Here is a 17,079-nt window from a genome sequence, read left to right as displayed (position 1 = left end):
TAGAAGTTTAAGCACTGATAAGAACAGAGGCAAAAAGAGCACCACCTATACAAACTTTAACGTCATCAAACCCCACAGACACTCAGTGATCGACACATAAAACCACAAAGCAAAGACATCACAGCAGCACACAGAGACAACACATCACCAAAGCAGCAGCATTTTGAGGATTACCACTTAAACTCTGTTTCCTCTTCGGCTGCTTTCTGTCACAGCGAGCTGTCTGTCCATGACGTCGGCTGGAGAGGGCGCGAGTTCACACCAGAGACGGCCTGTCCATCACCTCTCATCCTGCTCGGCTCTTCTGAGGGTTGCTGTCCTGCACGGTGAGAGGCGGTGGTGGGTGAGGCTGGAGGTGAGGAGGAGGAGGAGGGATGAAGATGAGGTGAGGGCGTGAGGTGCTGCTGTCCAGGCCTCCTGTCCTGCTGTCTGGAAACTCTCCAGGCCACATGGGAGCTGGCGGGGCTGTCGGCTGTCGGATGGCCTGACAACACATCTTCAGTGTGTGTGTATGGGAGGTATGAAGTGCAGCTTTTTCTGACAACACACCTGTGTTTGTTTGTTTGTTTGTTTGTGTGTGTGTGTGTGTGAGAGTGTGTGTGTCCTTGACTGTCATGATTGTTGGAGGGGGGCTATCGTGGTGCTTCTTCCTTAGTGACACATTGCACCCTCCTGCAGCTTAGCCTAGAAAATATATAAAGCAGCATAAAATGAAATAAAAATGCAGGTCTGGCTGACAGGACTGACAGGATAAGCAGCTCAATCACTAACTTGCCAGCTGTCAAATCCCCGAACCAGACACTAACACTCTTTCCCCTCACACACAAACACACACATACAGAAAAGAATAATGCAAGAGGTTAGAGAGCTGCAAGACTCCCCAAAGGTCGCTCCAAATCTTTAAACCTGCTGAAAACAGGTATCATCCTCCTTTTTTTTACAAGTGCGACCACATCACAGAGAAGGATGCTGCTAAGAAACAAAAAAGACTTCTTTTCTACATTTAAGATCTTAAAAAGATGAATGTGTCCACATGTAAGATCTCACGTTTCCCACGTTAATGTAGGACTCACCACCCTCTCTCAGCCTGTGGTGGTCTTACTCACTCCCCTCTCCATCCCCTCCTCCTCCTCCTCCTCTTCTTCTTCTTCCTCTCCTCTGTCCCGCAGCCTGCTGCTGGGCTGTAGGATGACTGACGCTGTCATAACGTCTGGCAGTCAAACAGACCCGCTCCTGACGGGTGGCGGCAAACGCAATGTGACACAGCCAGCAGTATCTGGTTTCTCCTGCACCGACTACATTTCATATGGCTCAGAGGGGCTTAGAGCGGCCACGGGGAGGGCGTCTGTGTGTGTGTGTGTGTGGTTGTTGGTTGGTATGTGTGTGTGTGTGTGTGTGAGTGTGAGTGTGTGGCTGTAGGAGGTAATCGAGCAGATGTCAGGAGAGAGTCTGAGAGGGGATGTGTACACTGAGGGACGACTGAAACCTGTCACATTGATTTTCAGTGGTCTTGTAGCATGTGTGTGTGTGTGTGTGTGTGTGTGTGTGTGTGTGTGTGTGGCAGCATGTCCATGTTCAAAGCGGGGATGTTGAGTGTTTGTGTGCTAACAGAGCAAATGTAATCACACCGGCTGAACACACTGTTACACTCACTTACAGCGTTAATACCCAACTGCATGTGCAAGTACGATAGAGAAGCACATTTATATACGGGCACAAAATATAAAAGCATGTATTTTATATTTGAAAACATCCATATCAACTTCTGCTTACAGTATGTGATGATATGAAGTGTAAAGGAAAGGCAGTTCATGATGCTCAACCCGTTTTGAGGAATTCTACTTTTCCATGTTGCATTTCTGAGACTGCAGTAATGTGACGACGTTCCAATCATTCATGTCCTGCCAAAAAAAATTAAAAAAGGATTGTTTATATCGTATTTAAAACTGCCTCAGCGTGAGGAACAAACGATTAACAGGAATCTGCATCATCCATAAAAAGACAATTTTGGTGGCATCATAGAGCGTACTTCGTGACAAATTTGCTTTAAAAATGATGTATGAAAGAATCTTTTTCATTCCACTCTCATTTGTTTTGGGAGCCTAAAAATATTAACCTGCTCAGTCTGCCCTACCTGCTCGGTTAGTGCATCAATTTCCCATGTGAGACATTAAAAACACAAATCATCAGAATAACCATTTTTTATGCCGTATTTCCTCAGATTGCACTGGAACTCCACACAGACAAAATGAACAGGATGAAATGTCACGTCCATATATCCTCAGGCTCACTTTAGTGTAAAAGCAGCCACAGTCGGGCCTGTTGAGGAGAAAGAGCAGAAGCATGACATCCGTTCACCTACCTTGCTCCTTCCTCCCCCTCCTCCTCCTCCTCCTCCTCCTCCTGCATGGATCCTAGAAGCTGAAGATTCCCAGCAGAGGAAACACAGACGATCTCCAGGTTCTAGGTTAAACACAGACACTACAGCCGCCCAAACCCTCGTCACAACGGCCTCCTTTTTCTCCCGCCATACATAGTGTGCCATCTTTTGGCCGCTTGCAGAACTGCTGCCTCCTCTCCCACCCTTTTTTTCTTCCTTTACAGTGAAAAAAAAGATCATAAAATCAGTGAAATAAAGTGAAATGGTTGTCTGGGGATGGATATGTCCCTTGCAACGTGAAGTGGAACTTGAGGAAATCGACGGATCTCCTGCAGCTTTGCGGAGAACTATTGCTGCAGGGTTTCTTTCTTTTTTTTTTTTTTTTTGAAAACCCTCACAATTTATGCAGGCTCTCCAGCCGTTAAAAAACACACACATTTCTGCCTTCTGATGTCTCTGCACTCTCTCCTGATGAGAGGATACGATGAATGAATGAGCCGAGAGCTGAAAGTAATTATGGTGGTTAAAAACAATTAGACATAAATATTACAACTTGCTGTAAAATCACGAGGACTTGTGTGCCTTTACGTGTGGATATGTGTGTGTGTGTGAATGGCATGCATGCAAACACACGGCAGAAAACAGACAGCAAAAGGGAGAGATAGAGATATTCACCTTCCAAGGGTCACTCTCCTCTTCCTGGCTCATTAAAAACAGCCCCATTAGCAGCGTTCCTTCAGAGCCTGACTGCCGACAGATATGTGAGTGTGTGCGCATGTGTGTGTGAGTGTGTGTGTGTGAGCTGGATGGTACAGACACGCAGCGTTTTGGAGGCCTCTAGGCTGCTGAAGAATACATTAAACAGCAAAGACTCCCTCTCCTCTTCCTGACTGACTCCTGCTGGGACTACTTAGCATTTCTGGGGTGAAAACTTCTGCAGTGAGGTTGTCAGACACTATATACAAATTACAGCCCAGCTAAATTGCTCTGTATGTAGTTGTTTAACTTTTGTGGAGGGCTCGCGTGTGTGTGTGTGTGTGTGTGTGTGTGTGTGTGTGTGTGTGTGTGTGTGTGTGTGTGTGTGTGTGTGTGTTTTTGAGCATGTGTTTGTCTTGGTCTGATGAAGGCTGTATTCCCTCGGCACTCTACGGGCAATGTCGCTGGAAGGGAGAGAGCAGATTTGTAAAAATTGCAAAAGAGACGTTCAAAGCTGCAAATCCCATAAGAGTGCAAAACAACTTCACAATCGTTTGCTCATGAAAATTCCAGCAGTTATAATGTGTTTTTGGGTCACAGATGGTAAGAAAGTAAAAATATCTCACTTCGTATTATGATCCAGGGAGAAAGAAGCTGAAAAATTCAAATTGAATTAAATGCTAATCACAGCGAGTTCTCATGCAGGTTTGTCCTTGTTGGCCCGTAAAGATAACGGGCGAGGTTTGATTGGAGAAGACCGGAACTTAGATCAGGACGGGAAGTTAGAAATGTCTCCAAAGTATTCTCCTTCATTACATCTGCCCTGCTGCTGAGATGAGAGGTGTTAAAGTCTGTGTTTGACTGTGTTTTAGACTTAATTGCTGTATTTGTTAAAACAGATGCTTTGCATCAGTACATGTAGAATTTTTGGTGACAGGAGAAGACATTACTCAAAGGGTTGTTCCAAATATTTTCCACCCAACCTGTATATTTTTTCACATTGGAGAGTAGTTTGAAAAACTTCTGTCTGTTGTTCCTCCAACACTATCTTTAGAAAAAAGAAAAAATAATAATAATTATGTTGATGATATTTGTATTGAGAAACATTTTTTTCTAATGGATTTTTGATCCCTGACTTCAACTGTATCAAAGACAAACAAAAAAACTAAGTGACCAATAGCAAACAAAAACATCATAAATTTTTAGTGCAGAGGATGGGAGGGGTGAGGATACACTTTACACCTGAATTTAATTGTGCAGATGCAATGCATGCTGGAACTTGAAGTCACTGCAGGAATGGCTCAACAGAGTGTAAGCTTTCTTAGTCAGCGTAATACATGCTGGTGTCTTGTATAATCATTATCAAACTGTAAGGATTTTCCACATGATTTAAACTATATTCAAAATTAAGTTATTCAAAACACAAGTTGTCAGAAATGTTGTTTTTTATGAGAAGTATTACTTCTATGATGGTATTTTTGTGGGTACTGACCGAATTCTGTCAAAAGTACCAAGTACCGATTTACGTAAAACCAAAAACTACCATGTTTAGGTCCCTAAATGCATCCTTGTGACTGTGAGGGACTGGAAGAGTAGGCAATTTTCCAAGCTGGACATAAATACAGAATTACAAGGTTATATATTAATAAATAAATTTGTTAAATTAAAAAAACTACGTTTTATTATTAAACGAATTGATGATTTTTACCACGTAAAAAGTACCGAAAATTGGTACTGTTGAGTACTGGCACTGATTGCCAGGTACCGGGCATTGGTACTGTATTGTTTCAAGTGTGAAAGGTACTCATCCCTAGTTGGTATAAATATGTGGTGATGATTGTAAAGCCGCAGATTGTGGAGCTTGTTGCAATATTTTGTTATGTAGAGTAGTGTTTTTTAAAAGGTAATGCCCAGCACATTCCAGAAAGGTCATAGGATAACTGTATCAGGGGATGGGATGATTATATACAAATAATTGTGATTCTGCTGTTTGTTTATTTGGCTTCACTTTTAATCTTCAGTTCTCCCCTTTATTATGCCAAATATTCGAAAGTTTCCCCCTTTGGGCCTGGAAAAAATTGTAAACATGAAAAAAGTGCTTTATGGAGAAGAAGTTACCTGTCGTTTTCTTTTTGGATTTTTTTTTCTTTCACTCTTGGCACAGAGTAGATTTTGGTTAAAAATAAGCCTTGCTTTAATGTTTTTAAATGTACTCGATGAAATTATCATTGACATGAACTCATGAACTAGAACCAAAAAGTCTTAGATAAGAAGGTTTCTCTTTGGCCATGAGAAAAAAAACATTTGGGGAAAAACTGTCTGTGGAGATCCTAAGAAGGACAGTAGCACCAGTTTGTATTTGTGTGTAGGTGTATCAGTGTATGTGTGTGTATTTGTGTGTTTGTGTGTGTGTACGTGTCTTGTAAGAGTGATAACAAATGGCCCCACTGCTCACCACCACCACTCATCCATTAAAGCTGAACCAGGATTCAAACACTGGGCCCATCAGAGGTGCCAATAACGAGCAGCGCCATAGAAAATTACAGGGGAATTTAAGTACGCTGGCTAATGGCATTGGCACCGACACTTTGCCAATACACATTTAGCGGTGTGCTGGTGCGGCTGGCCCGGGGTGCCGCTGGAGACTGACACATCTCTCTTGAGTCTGTCCAGGCGGGAGATTGGCCTGTCCGTCAGGAGCCAGGTCCCTGCCATTACCCATGATCACCCCCAGCTCCTCTTACCCTTTTAACCCCCCACCCCTGCACTGAAATACCCTCTCTCTCCTCCCGTTGTCCTCAGCAGTGCTTCCCTTTTTTACTGCCACCTCTGTCCTGCATGCTTGTACTACAACAGAGAGAAACAGAAGAGGGTGTTTAAACTCTGCCCTCCAGTCCAGGATTGTGAAGAGATAAGACAACCTGCCCCCAAAACAACCATGAGCTTAAAAACTGGATTATCTAAGGTCTTTTTTCTTCCACATTAAATCTGAAATTCTGGTTTTGGTTCATCTTTAACATACCTGGACTCTGGAGTATTTAAATACGTGCTACAGTTTTTCTTCGTTATGTTGTTGCTAGATCAGGTCCTATATGCCCCGAATCAACTGATCATTTTTAATGGTGTGGTATTTGTCCCGCAGTGTCTTCTTGCTACTGTAAAGATGGAAAATAATACCACTGAGCTTTTAAATTGTATATTTTACTTGAAAAGAAAACAAACGGCTCAGTTAATAAATCAAATGTATGCCCACTTTGTGTCAGAATATCACCAAAGTACTTTGTGCCCAAGCTGCTCCCTACAAGCAGTATACAGGTGAGGAAACTACATCATGAAGGACAGCACTGTTTTAGAGCTGATGAATCACTACAGTAGATGAAGTTGAGTCAAGATTAAAGATGTGACGTCATTGAAACGGCTCTTTTAAGTAAATGACGAGAGCTGGTTTTGCAGTTACAAGTTGTTGTGAGGATATATATAAATACCCCATGTTGCCTTCAATTGTCACCTGTGTACCCCATGAGTCCGAACTGTCTGTGCTGCCTTCACTTGAACAACTGAAATTTCCATGTTTGAGTTGTCCATAGCATGCTCCCTTCATGTGTTTTTTTTTTTTTTTTTTTTTTAATGAAATGGGTACCATAAAGACTTGTAGCCAGGTGAAATTATAACTAATATTTCAGACTAATTTACACCAATGGATTGTATAATGTTGGGGTGTGTAAGTATGAATTATTCTTACCTAAGTCATAGACTTTAAAATGGTTTCACGCGTACCAGTGCATTAAGATTTTGATTAACATGTGCAAAGAAAATTGATAAATAAAAATAAATAAAAAATTGCAGTTCTTTCACAACACTGGTAAGACTCCATTAAACTCCATTAATTAAACTGTTATTATGGACTAAAATGCTTTGAAATAGATTGCAATCGAAAATGTGCCTTTAACAATTAAACTAATTAGGCTGGCAAAATTAAATGATCACATCTGATTGAAACAAATCAATCACTGGACAGTTATTATCAAAACAAAACAGAGAGAAGGCTCGCAACTCAACCGTTGGTTTGACTTCAAACTTTACTCCATGAGGTCTGATGTAATTAGTATGAAGACGATGAAGACCCAATTTTAAATACTACTGAGTGAAAGGTTGTCCAGCTTCATGTTTTTGAAAAAGTTCAAAACTCAAGATTCAGGATTAAAGACTCAACTTCATGTGTGTGGCATGGAGGTTTAACTTTGTTTTCTTGCAAACATGATATGATAGCAAATCTGAAGACATGTGTGCATCAAGTGCATTTGTGCGGTGATAAGAGCAATGTGGGTTTGGACACTGACATACAAAAAAAGAGAAAAAGATTTACTTAGTTCTAGCGTCAACAACCTTCAGGTATCCCAGAATTCAAAAGTGTACCTTAAAAGTGTCTGATTGAAGGTCTAATCTATGTACAACAAGCTGTTACGATGGTTTCCATCAGTTTGCATCTGTTTCTTGTCCCATCGTCCCTTAAACAGTATTAACCATCAAAGAATCAACATGATTGATAGTGAATCTGGAGGCTGTCGCTGAACCACCTGTCAGTCTGTTTGTGTCAAGATTCTGTGGCGTCCTGACAGTAACATGACAGTAACACATGGGAAAAGCTCTGTGCCCTTGAACAATGTTGGCCACCACCACCACCAGCAGAGAGCAGAGCAAAGGACTGGTGGGGAAACTGTCGTTTGATAAAAACACAATGTTCATCTTTCTGGAATTATCTCCACCATGTACAGATCTGAGGACAAAAAAAGATAATAAACTGCCAGAGTGTCTTCAGGCCCTGCGATCCTCTGTGATCTGGCTTTACTGGGTGAAGAGTGCAGCTGGGTTCACAAGGAAGAAGAGATGAAGGGTATCGGACAGGGATTGTTTCAACAAGAAGGGCTGAGGGTGATAGAGCGGGCGTTGAGCCAGAAAAGAGATGACCCCCCCTTATTCTTAATCTGCTGCGATGCTGGTGTCAATTGGTAAAGAGGGTGTGACCGATAGAATAGATTCCCAACTTAGAGGGCTTTAAATCATCCGCCTCCTCCCTCCCTTTCTGTAATTCTCCTCCGTTGTTGTCTTCTTGCAAAGGAGCAGAAAGAAGTCATGGGTGAGAAAAGGACGACTGAAAGATTTCTGCCAAAAGTGTAACGTGAAATTTAAGCTGCAGGAGGCAGCCGGCAGCATTAGCTGGTTAAGTATCAGCAGCAGAGAAGAGGTAATGAATGTAGAAGGGGAGACATATGAAATGTCATTAATGTTAATTCTAATCACTTTTTGGCTATTAAGCACAAATTAGTGAAGGCGATGTTAAATGTCATGGTCTGTCCTGGGATTCATATAAGAGAGGGTGGGGGCCACAGAATAGGTTCTCATTTACATACTTAAGATCCAACTTAATTCTCACAAGGGCTGATGGAAAATGAAGCCGAGCCGTAAACCGATGACGATGACACGCAGGCTCGGGGAGGAGAAAAAAAAAAACACAAACGTTTTCTGGCGGCTGATCTTCATTGTTCGCGCTCAAGGTTATTTTCTTGAGCTTGTCGTCGGACGTCATTCCCTTGAATAATTCTGCTCAGGCTTTTCCTCCCTCTGGCTTTAAGGTTTGTGCTATTTAAGACCAATCATGTCAATGTGGAAAGGAATTAATCCTGCTTAAAAAATATATTACATGACTAGAATGTATGTTAACATCCCCCCTGATTCTGTCTCTGGATATAGACTTTAGTTTGGCGGAGCAGGAGATAGTTGAAGTAAATAATCATGTGGGTTAGATATCAAGAGGAGTTCATTGTCAAGTTCACTTAGATACGTACGAGGGCTTGTTTTCATGTAGGTACTCTGTATCTGTCAGGCGCTCCCATCCTGGAGAAAAATCAAGGCGGTGAACAATGCGGCATTTTAGAAGCAAGTCGAGCCAAAGCCCCACAAAAACCCATGTCATGTAATTCATTGCGATAGATAGATTAACCCCAGTGCACCGTGGAGGCCTCTGCATTCTCGTCCACATTGTTCTAATGGCAGCCCACGGTCTTTGGGAATATCCTGTGTTTTTTTTTTTTTTGTTTGCTTCTCTCCCTTTCTTTCCTCTGTGGCTACAGTTGACTGTGGGAGAGTAAATAACATTTGATATGCATAAACAGCCCCTTCCTATTCATTACTGTCAGAGCGCCGGAGTGCAGGAGGCGGAGGTCAGCATGTGAAGGTCCTCCTCAGGCAGGAGAAACGCCTGTGGTAGCTGTCACTCCTCTACTCCCCCACCACAGCTCAACCCCCAGCCCTCCCTCCATCACCTCCTCTTCCTCCCCCTCCCTCACTCCCCTATTAGCACAGGCTCCGGGTCATAACCTTTCCGTGGCATTTTGCGATTCCACAACCCTTTGATTAGTGCAATATTTACATATTTCACAGTAGAGAGGGCGTTCTTGTGTCGCAGACACTTGAAGTGTTGTAAATGCGTTTGGCCTTTTGCCTGAGAAACACGGAGGAGTCAGACTCTCTGGTGGTAACTGTAGTCAAGGCTGCTGCGCCGATGTACACCGTAGTGTCTTTTAAGTATATTTACCCCTCCGCCGCCCACGCTGCTGCAGCCGTTTCACATATACAAGTGCCATTTGGTCTGTGATGTGGCTCTTGTTCTCCCGAGGAAGGCCGTTTAGCTGCCATTAGAGAGGCATAGTGCTCCCTGGTGGCAGATACAGATCATGCCCTCTGACTTGGACAGAGCTCGGCAGAGCTACAGAGAGTTACGTGTAAAGAAAAAGACAGGACATGGCTGCAGAGGGATGAGTGCAGTTCACTCCAACGTCACAAGAGATACCATGGTGTCAGAGATAAAATGCAAGGGTCAGACGCAATCTTTGCCCTGAATTAGCCACATTTAACAGTGACATATAATTGGTTTAATTTTTTCATACTTTTCATTTCATTAGCTCAAAGACCAGGCTATTTCATGAATTCAGCTGTTGCTGCAGAAGAGATGATGAACATCACAGTGCAGAAACAGACTTTTTCCACAATTTCTTCAGCAAAAGAATCGTAATGGGTGATGCACTTGCCAGGAAAGAGAAAGATGGATAAAAGACGAGATGCATTGTCTATCCAGGTCATCAAAACTAACACAAACCAAAACTAAAGGGTTTTTACCTGGTTATAAAACTTAAAAACTCTTAATAGGGCCTCAATGGTTTGGACAAAAACTATTGGACAGCTGATACTTACCTTCCTGTTTCCTCTAAAACACAAAACAGCAGCTCATTTATCCTTTTAATTCCTGGATTCTCTAGAGGTATCACTTCAAAATCGACATTTCCATCAGAGTCAACTTTCACTTAGCAAACATGCTAAGCTAAAAAGGTGAGTGTGGTAAACATCATTTTCAATGTTGAAATTGATTTAATAAACAAACATTAAAACCTTTAAATTCAGAATTATTTACCTTGTTATTTTTGTGCTACCTGGTATCAGTAGACATCCGTACTGAGTTGGAAAGCCTCATGATGTGATGGTCATCAACAATACAACAAAGTGCTGCTCGAAAGTCAAAGGAGCTGCTTCTTGCCAGATCAGAAGATCTTGATCTCTAAAAAAACCCCAAAAAGAGTCTGATAGGATATACAGTAAGGTGGTTTAAAAAGATGAAGGATCCAAACCTGACTCTTACATGTTGAGACGGATCAAAGACAACTTCAGCAACGCCAAAGCGCCTGTAGGTTTGAGGTTATCCATGGATCTTCAAGGATATAACGTGTTGGATGAAATCTTTTGCTGGACTTGGATGAAGGGGTCCAGTTCACTTAAACCCTGTTTCCACCAAGCAGTCCGGTTCAGGTCAGTTCAGTTTGGAACGGGCTGGCTCGGTTACTCTTGGTCTTGTTTGCCTTTCTATAGCCAACTGTGTCCCCTTGTGGTAGGCGGCGTATAAGCTGGATGCCGACAGCCGCATGTAGTGTGACGCCATAGCGTACCCCACTAATCAATCCAACAAAGAAGAAAAACGCGACACAGTAACCAAAGAGGAACGATGGAGGACATCCAGCATTTCGTCCTCTTTGATACAAAGTTCAAAGGAGGCTGTGTGCTGCCAGGAGAAATGCAGCCGCTGTTGCATGGTAAGTGACGATTCTACTGACCAATCAACGGTCTGCAGTGTTGTGACTCCACCTTTCAATAGCGGATTGGCTCAGTATGGCACCCTTACGAAAGGGTCCCAAAAAGTGGGATGGCTAGTCTCAGTTATTTGGGGATCTGTCCCAGAATTAGTCACTAGACCTTAAAATGCATGCCGTACCAAAACGAACCGAACCAAACTGCTTGGTGGAAACGCCGCTTTACACTGGACTTTCAACAGGTTAAGGTGAACACTCACTGATTATGAGCTATAATATATAGAGTGTGTCATCAAGGTTTTGGTTTGAAACCTCACCCTGCTAAAAAGAATCACTGACCGTAGCATTGGCCAATGATAAGGCCCCGCCCCATGTGAGAGGTTGTAGCCTTCAAGAGGTCTGGCTAAGGTTTTTTGTTAATGCAGAAAAACCTTTGTAGGGCCATCCATGTAAACAGCTTTAAATATGCATTTTAAGAGATGAAAAGACCATGAAGTAATCAGAGATGACATCACCTGTGTTTATATCTGTGTGAAAGCAAGTGAAACAACAGGTGTCTTGTATGACAGAAATGAAAAAAGGCCATTATACTGTGTTCTCCACCACACCTATCCATCAAATGTGAGTCAGCCTGACATTCAGCGTATTTTCCGCCTCAGTCAGTCATTCAGTCAGTCAGCTTCTCCCTCTCTGGTTGTGACAGAAAGAAGAGATGTCAGGGAACAGGTTTTCCAGGGAGCTCAGGGCCGTCACGTCTGCCTTTGCAGTGACTGATGAGGTTGGGAAGAGTGACGGGCAGCTGCAGTCTTTTCTCAGCCCGCGGGCCTGCCTGGCATTAACGTTATGTGCCATGTTCTCAGAGGGAACCTGTCAGTCAGCCGTCACTCAAATCGACAGACAGATGGTGCACGTAGACACAGAACATGAAAGAGACTGGCAAAGCAGCAGCGAATCCCTAGGTGGTCCCCTGGAGTCGAAGGGCGAGGGTTTTCTCATCACTGTTGCTTGGCAGCTCGACTTCAACCACACGGCCACACATGGACATCAAGGTGCCAACGGGTCCTGGTGAACATCAAAGTCGCTATCCATCAAACATGTCACATAGAATGAAAGAGAACAGCTGGCAGTATGGCTTACGTCTGATCTGTTTTCACCTAGTCTTCATGAATCATGACCGCCTCTCTTTCTTCACAACCAACAGAGCCACAAGGTTTCAGAAAATAGACTCCATCAGAGAGAGCAGATGGTGTTCAATACACAACTTAGAAAGGGAGGGTTGGGGTCATTAATGTTACAATGTTAACATTTTGATGTAAATTCCAAATCATTGTAAAGTTTCCTCAGGTCAGAGGGTAAAGTTGACACAATTTGTGGAATTAATATTTTCTTAAGACAACTCAGTGATGCTGGAGATGATTTTTTAAATAAAATATGTATTAATTATAGAGACTGAGATGTGAGGTTAACATGGTATAAACCATAGATTATACAAAACATGAATGTAATTTTAGTGATGTCCTGGGGCTTCAGCTTTCTGAAGCCCCAGGTTGGCCTTCTGTTGACCAAAGAAGAAGCAAAGGGGCGTTCTCTAGCCTGCTGGCTGACAACTACTATGTGCCTACCTTTCAGTCAAGTCAGCTACTCCCCCAGGAACCTAATTAAACCAAAATTGTACCTCCAATAACCTCTTTAAATCAAATTTGTTCATTTAAAAAAGAAGCACCAAAAAGATCTTGAATCGTAGTGAGCTGGTAATACATGACACATACATTTCTGCTGTGGTACAGAGCACTCCATGGGTGTTAATGAAGATTTTCAGGGTTTTGCTCTTAGCCTCAAGTGGTCTCAAGAGAAACTGCAGTTTTTAAGACTTTATTGGCTTCAGTTTTTACTACACATAGTTTTCTGGTTGGTCCAAACCAATTTCATTAAAGATCACCAAGGTCACGTCTTCAAACTTTTCCAAGGCATAAAGATTATAGAAAACCACATAAGGGACAACTTTCGCATATACACCAACTGCAAAAGGTCCAATAGAAAATACCCATCTCTGTACATTCATCAATATTCTGCAGGCCAAGCTACCTGAACTTGACAGAGTTCAGTGTGTTATTCAAGGACACTTGAAGACAGCAGAAGAAAGGAATTGAACTGTCAACCTTCCATCCAAAAGATAACTAACTCTTGATGTCTCTTACAGCGATGGACACCAGCAAATCTTCTCCAGTCAAAAGCCCCGTTTCCAACAAGTAGAAGTACGGCACACATTTTGTGTCTTTTCCCATTGACTAATCCCAGGTCCTCGAACTCCCAAGACAAACCGTCTCACTTTTTGGTACCCTCCTGTTGAGGTGCCAGATATACCAATCCAACCTCCCAATCACAAAGAAGATGAATTGCTGGATGTCTTCCATCGTTGCTCTTTGTTTACTGTGTTGCATTTTTCTTCTTCGCTGGATTTATTAGTGGGGAACACTGTGTTGCACTGCTATGGTGTCACTCTATTGCGTAACTGATGCGGCTATTGGCATCTGGCTTAGAGATGTGAAGCCAAAAGACCTTTGCCATTGTTGTTAACATTTTGTGCTGATACAGCCAAAGCCAGACATCATACTCTTCCCACCAAAACACACATTGAAATTATGATAAAACATCTTAAAGTCGGAATAAGTCCCAAAATTGGAGAGTCCGGTACATTTCCCTGTTCCTCCTCTACTCTGCTTACCTGGCATGAAACCCAGCACGAGCCTACATTTGTCAAAAAGAACACATTTGTATTTCAGTTTTATAGTTTGTCAAATGTTCTATCTGTTTACATGGAGGCGAGGTCTATGACTTACACTGCAGCCAGTCAGCGGGCGAACTCTAAATCTTTTGGCGTCAAAGTCAATAAACACCAAGCAGCAACCTCTGGTCTGAAAATACGAAACAATGTGGAAATGCAAAAATCTGCAGTTAGTTGAGTGCCCACTTGAGGCTGGCTCTGGAAGTACCAGAAACCACATACCAACACCAAGCCAAAAAAGACACTTTTACGGAAGAATTCCAACCTGGTATAAAAAATGTCTCCCATCTGAACAGTTGATTTCTCTGAAGGCACACACTATACAGGGATCTTTTTTTTCTTACTCAGCAGTGTAGAAGATATTTGGAACACAAGTTTGACCAATCGGAGATAGGGCTTAGCTGATTGACAGGAAGGTGCCCCATTGTTCTTAATGTGGAGGCTCAAAGTCCAATATGTCCCATTTCCAATATGGCCTCTGATGATGGTTAGCTTGAAAACTCTGAGTCTGAAAGAGATGGGTGACATCACGGAAAGTACTTCTATTTATTATACAGTCTTTGGTAAACACTTGTGATTTTAACACTTACCACACTTATTTGTGAACTGATGAAGACAGTTTTTCCTAGGTTTAAGTAAGTTGTAATGTATTCTCGCCCTGAAAGGTTTTATTATTGTGTTCTGACAGAACTGTATAATTGCTGAACAGTCTTACCCATTAACTGTTTTGTACAAACTGTTACAAAATAATATTCACAGCAGATTTTGGAGTGTTTTTGTTTTCTCTGCTTTGGTCTGAGGAAAATATGGACATGTCTGACTGGCTCTGTTCAATTTTTACCAGTACAGCTTGTGTTCTGACAGCAAAATCTGATGACAGTGAGTGACCGTGGTGAGAACAAGTTGTGAGAGACACAAAAGAATACAAATATGCTCAGTTTTTAATCCTGTCAATATTCAGATAAACAGAGCGCTGCATGCCTCTTTGTGAATTTCACACCGTCAGTGCGAGCAAAAGGGAAAAAGAACATTTGCAAACTGGGAATCTGTGAGGCCTTTTCATCTAAACTTAGAAGTGTTCAGTCACACAGAGGCTGAGGTAAATTTAAACAAACAAGCGAAACCAGATGAAACAGCGCCAACAGGTGCCATTTTGTGTGTCTTTATTGTGGACATGACATTACATCTTTTTGAAATGATGTACAAAAGTGTAACAGAACTGAGAATGGCTCAGACGAGGTAGAGCTTTCACATCGGCTTGCTGGCATGAAAACTACACAGTATAAAAACAAAAAACAACCCAGAAAAATCAAATTACACAAACACTCCTGTCTGCCTCTGTCCTCTCATCCTTTTTGAAGTGATAATAAATACAGATATCAACCAAATACATTTGGAATAATAATAACGTCTTCTAAGGTAAATTAATCATGAAGTTCAAAACAAACAAATAAAAAAGAAAGCAATACGGACACAAATAATACAACTTAAGAGACATGATAGAAACCCAACCAAAGAGAAAAGAACAACACCTGCCAGCCCCTCTGGGAGGGCAGCCATGACTAGCTACTGAACAAATCCTACATTTTAGCAAAGAGAAAGACTAAAAACACACTCTTACATCTTTTTCCAAAAAAAAAAAAAAAAAGCACTGCTGCAACTAGCATTATCAAACTTTCCATGAGCTAAGCTGTCACAGAACAAACCATTTGTCATTAAAAACTATGGATTATGCTAACAAAAGCCTCTACACCAGAAATGACATTGAAGAGTGTTAGCCGGCACCGTTACAAAGACATTCTCAAAAAAAACTCAGCTAATCAGACAAAATGAGAACGGTTAAAGCAGTAACCTAGTCTAAGTGCACTAGTAATGCCATTTGGTTTCTACCGCTGTATATAAGGGTTTGGTAAGAGTGGATTACAGATATACAGTTTTTTTACATACACTCACTCCTGCTTCATAGTTTTTCTAAGTCACACTTCGGAGTACAAATTCATAACTGAGGAGTTAATCTTAAAGGGAATTCTGTACAACATTGGTATTAGTACTACACTACCTCGAAGGCTAGAGTATCCTTTTTTCAAGTATTTTCACTACCCACACCTTCATTATACACACCTGTGTATCATTAGGCATATTCAAGCACACATTGTTGTATGCAAAGCAACCACTTCATCATCAGAACAACTGAGGTCTCAAAATTGACGGGGTGTACAGTACTCTGTATGCTCTGCAACTGGTTTGATTTCAATATGTGTACAAAATGTTTCCACAGCTCTGCTTTTGCTGTGTAAATCTGTTTTATCGATCTGTTCCTCCATGTACCCAGGTATGACTTTCTGTTTTTTATCATATAGGCCATTGATAATGAATAATATTAATAACAAAGCCTAGTTAATAAAGTAAAAGACCTACAAGCAAAAAACAGCCACACCTTCATACCAGCCAATGACTTCACACAGGCTTTCAGTGCAAAGGAGGTAGGCTAGCATACAGAGCATCTAGAGGAAGGCTGGAGTACACACGAGTGAGTCGACCTCATACAGTGTGGAGAAGTTTGGAAATAAAACGCACATACACACAAAAACACACACTCTCACACCTCCACGAAAGGCTGTGATGGCTCTACATTAACTTCCTTTAAGGTATCTCCAGCCAGCGTGTTTTTACCTGAACTCTCTAAAAGCCTGACCTCTGACCTCTGGCTGCTCGCTGTGTCTCTCTTTTTGACCTCCTCACTCTTTTCTCCTGGAATACAAATCTTCACATCATCATTCAAGAAATAAGACTGACACCATCAGGGAGTTTGTCTCATTAGTCTGTGTCAGTGGTTCACTGAGTCAGCTCTGCCTCTGTGGTTGTTTGCCCCAACAGGTGAAGGCTAACATGAGGTGGACACGACCAGATAAAAGGTCTGCTTTATTTGTTAAACGACAGATTTTTGCCATGTTGGGAGAAATACAACAGTCGGTTTCTTGAGAGAATCCTAGGGAGAAGATTGGTACCAATTTAATGTGTGCATTTAACATGAGGCTAAAGCTAGTTAGCTTGTTAGCTCAGCTCTACACAAAGACTGG

The sequence above is a fragment of the Halichoeres trimaculatus genome, unplaced genomic scaffold (genome assembly GCF_033239565.1).
Source record: "Halichoeres trimaculatus isolate MK-OKI-2021-1 unplaced genomic scaffold, fHalTri1.1 fHalTri1_scaffold_12, whole genome shotgun sequence".
NCBI classification, from domain to species: Eukaryota; Metazoa; Chordata; class Actinopteri; order Labriformes; family Labridae; genus Halichoeres; species Halichoeres trimaculatus.
This window is presented reverse-complemented; position numbering follows the sequence as displayed.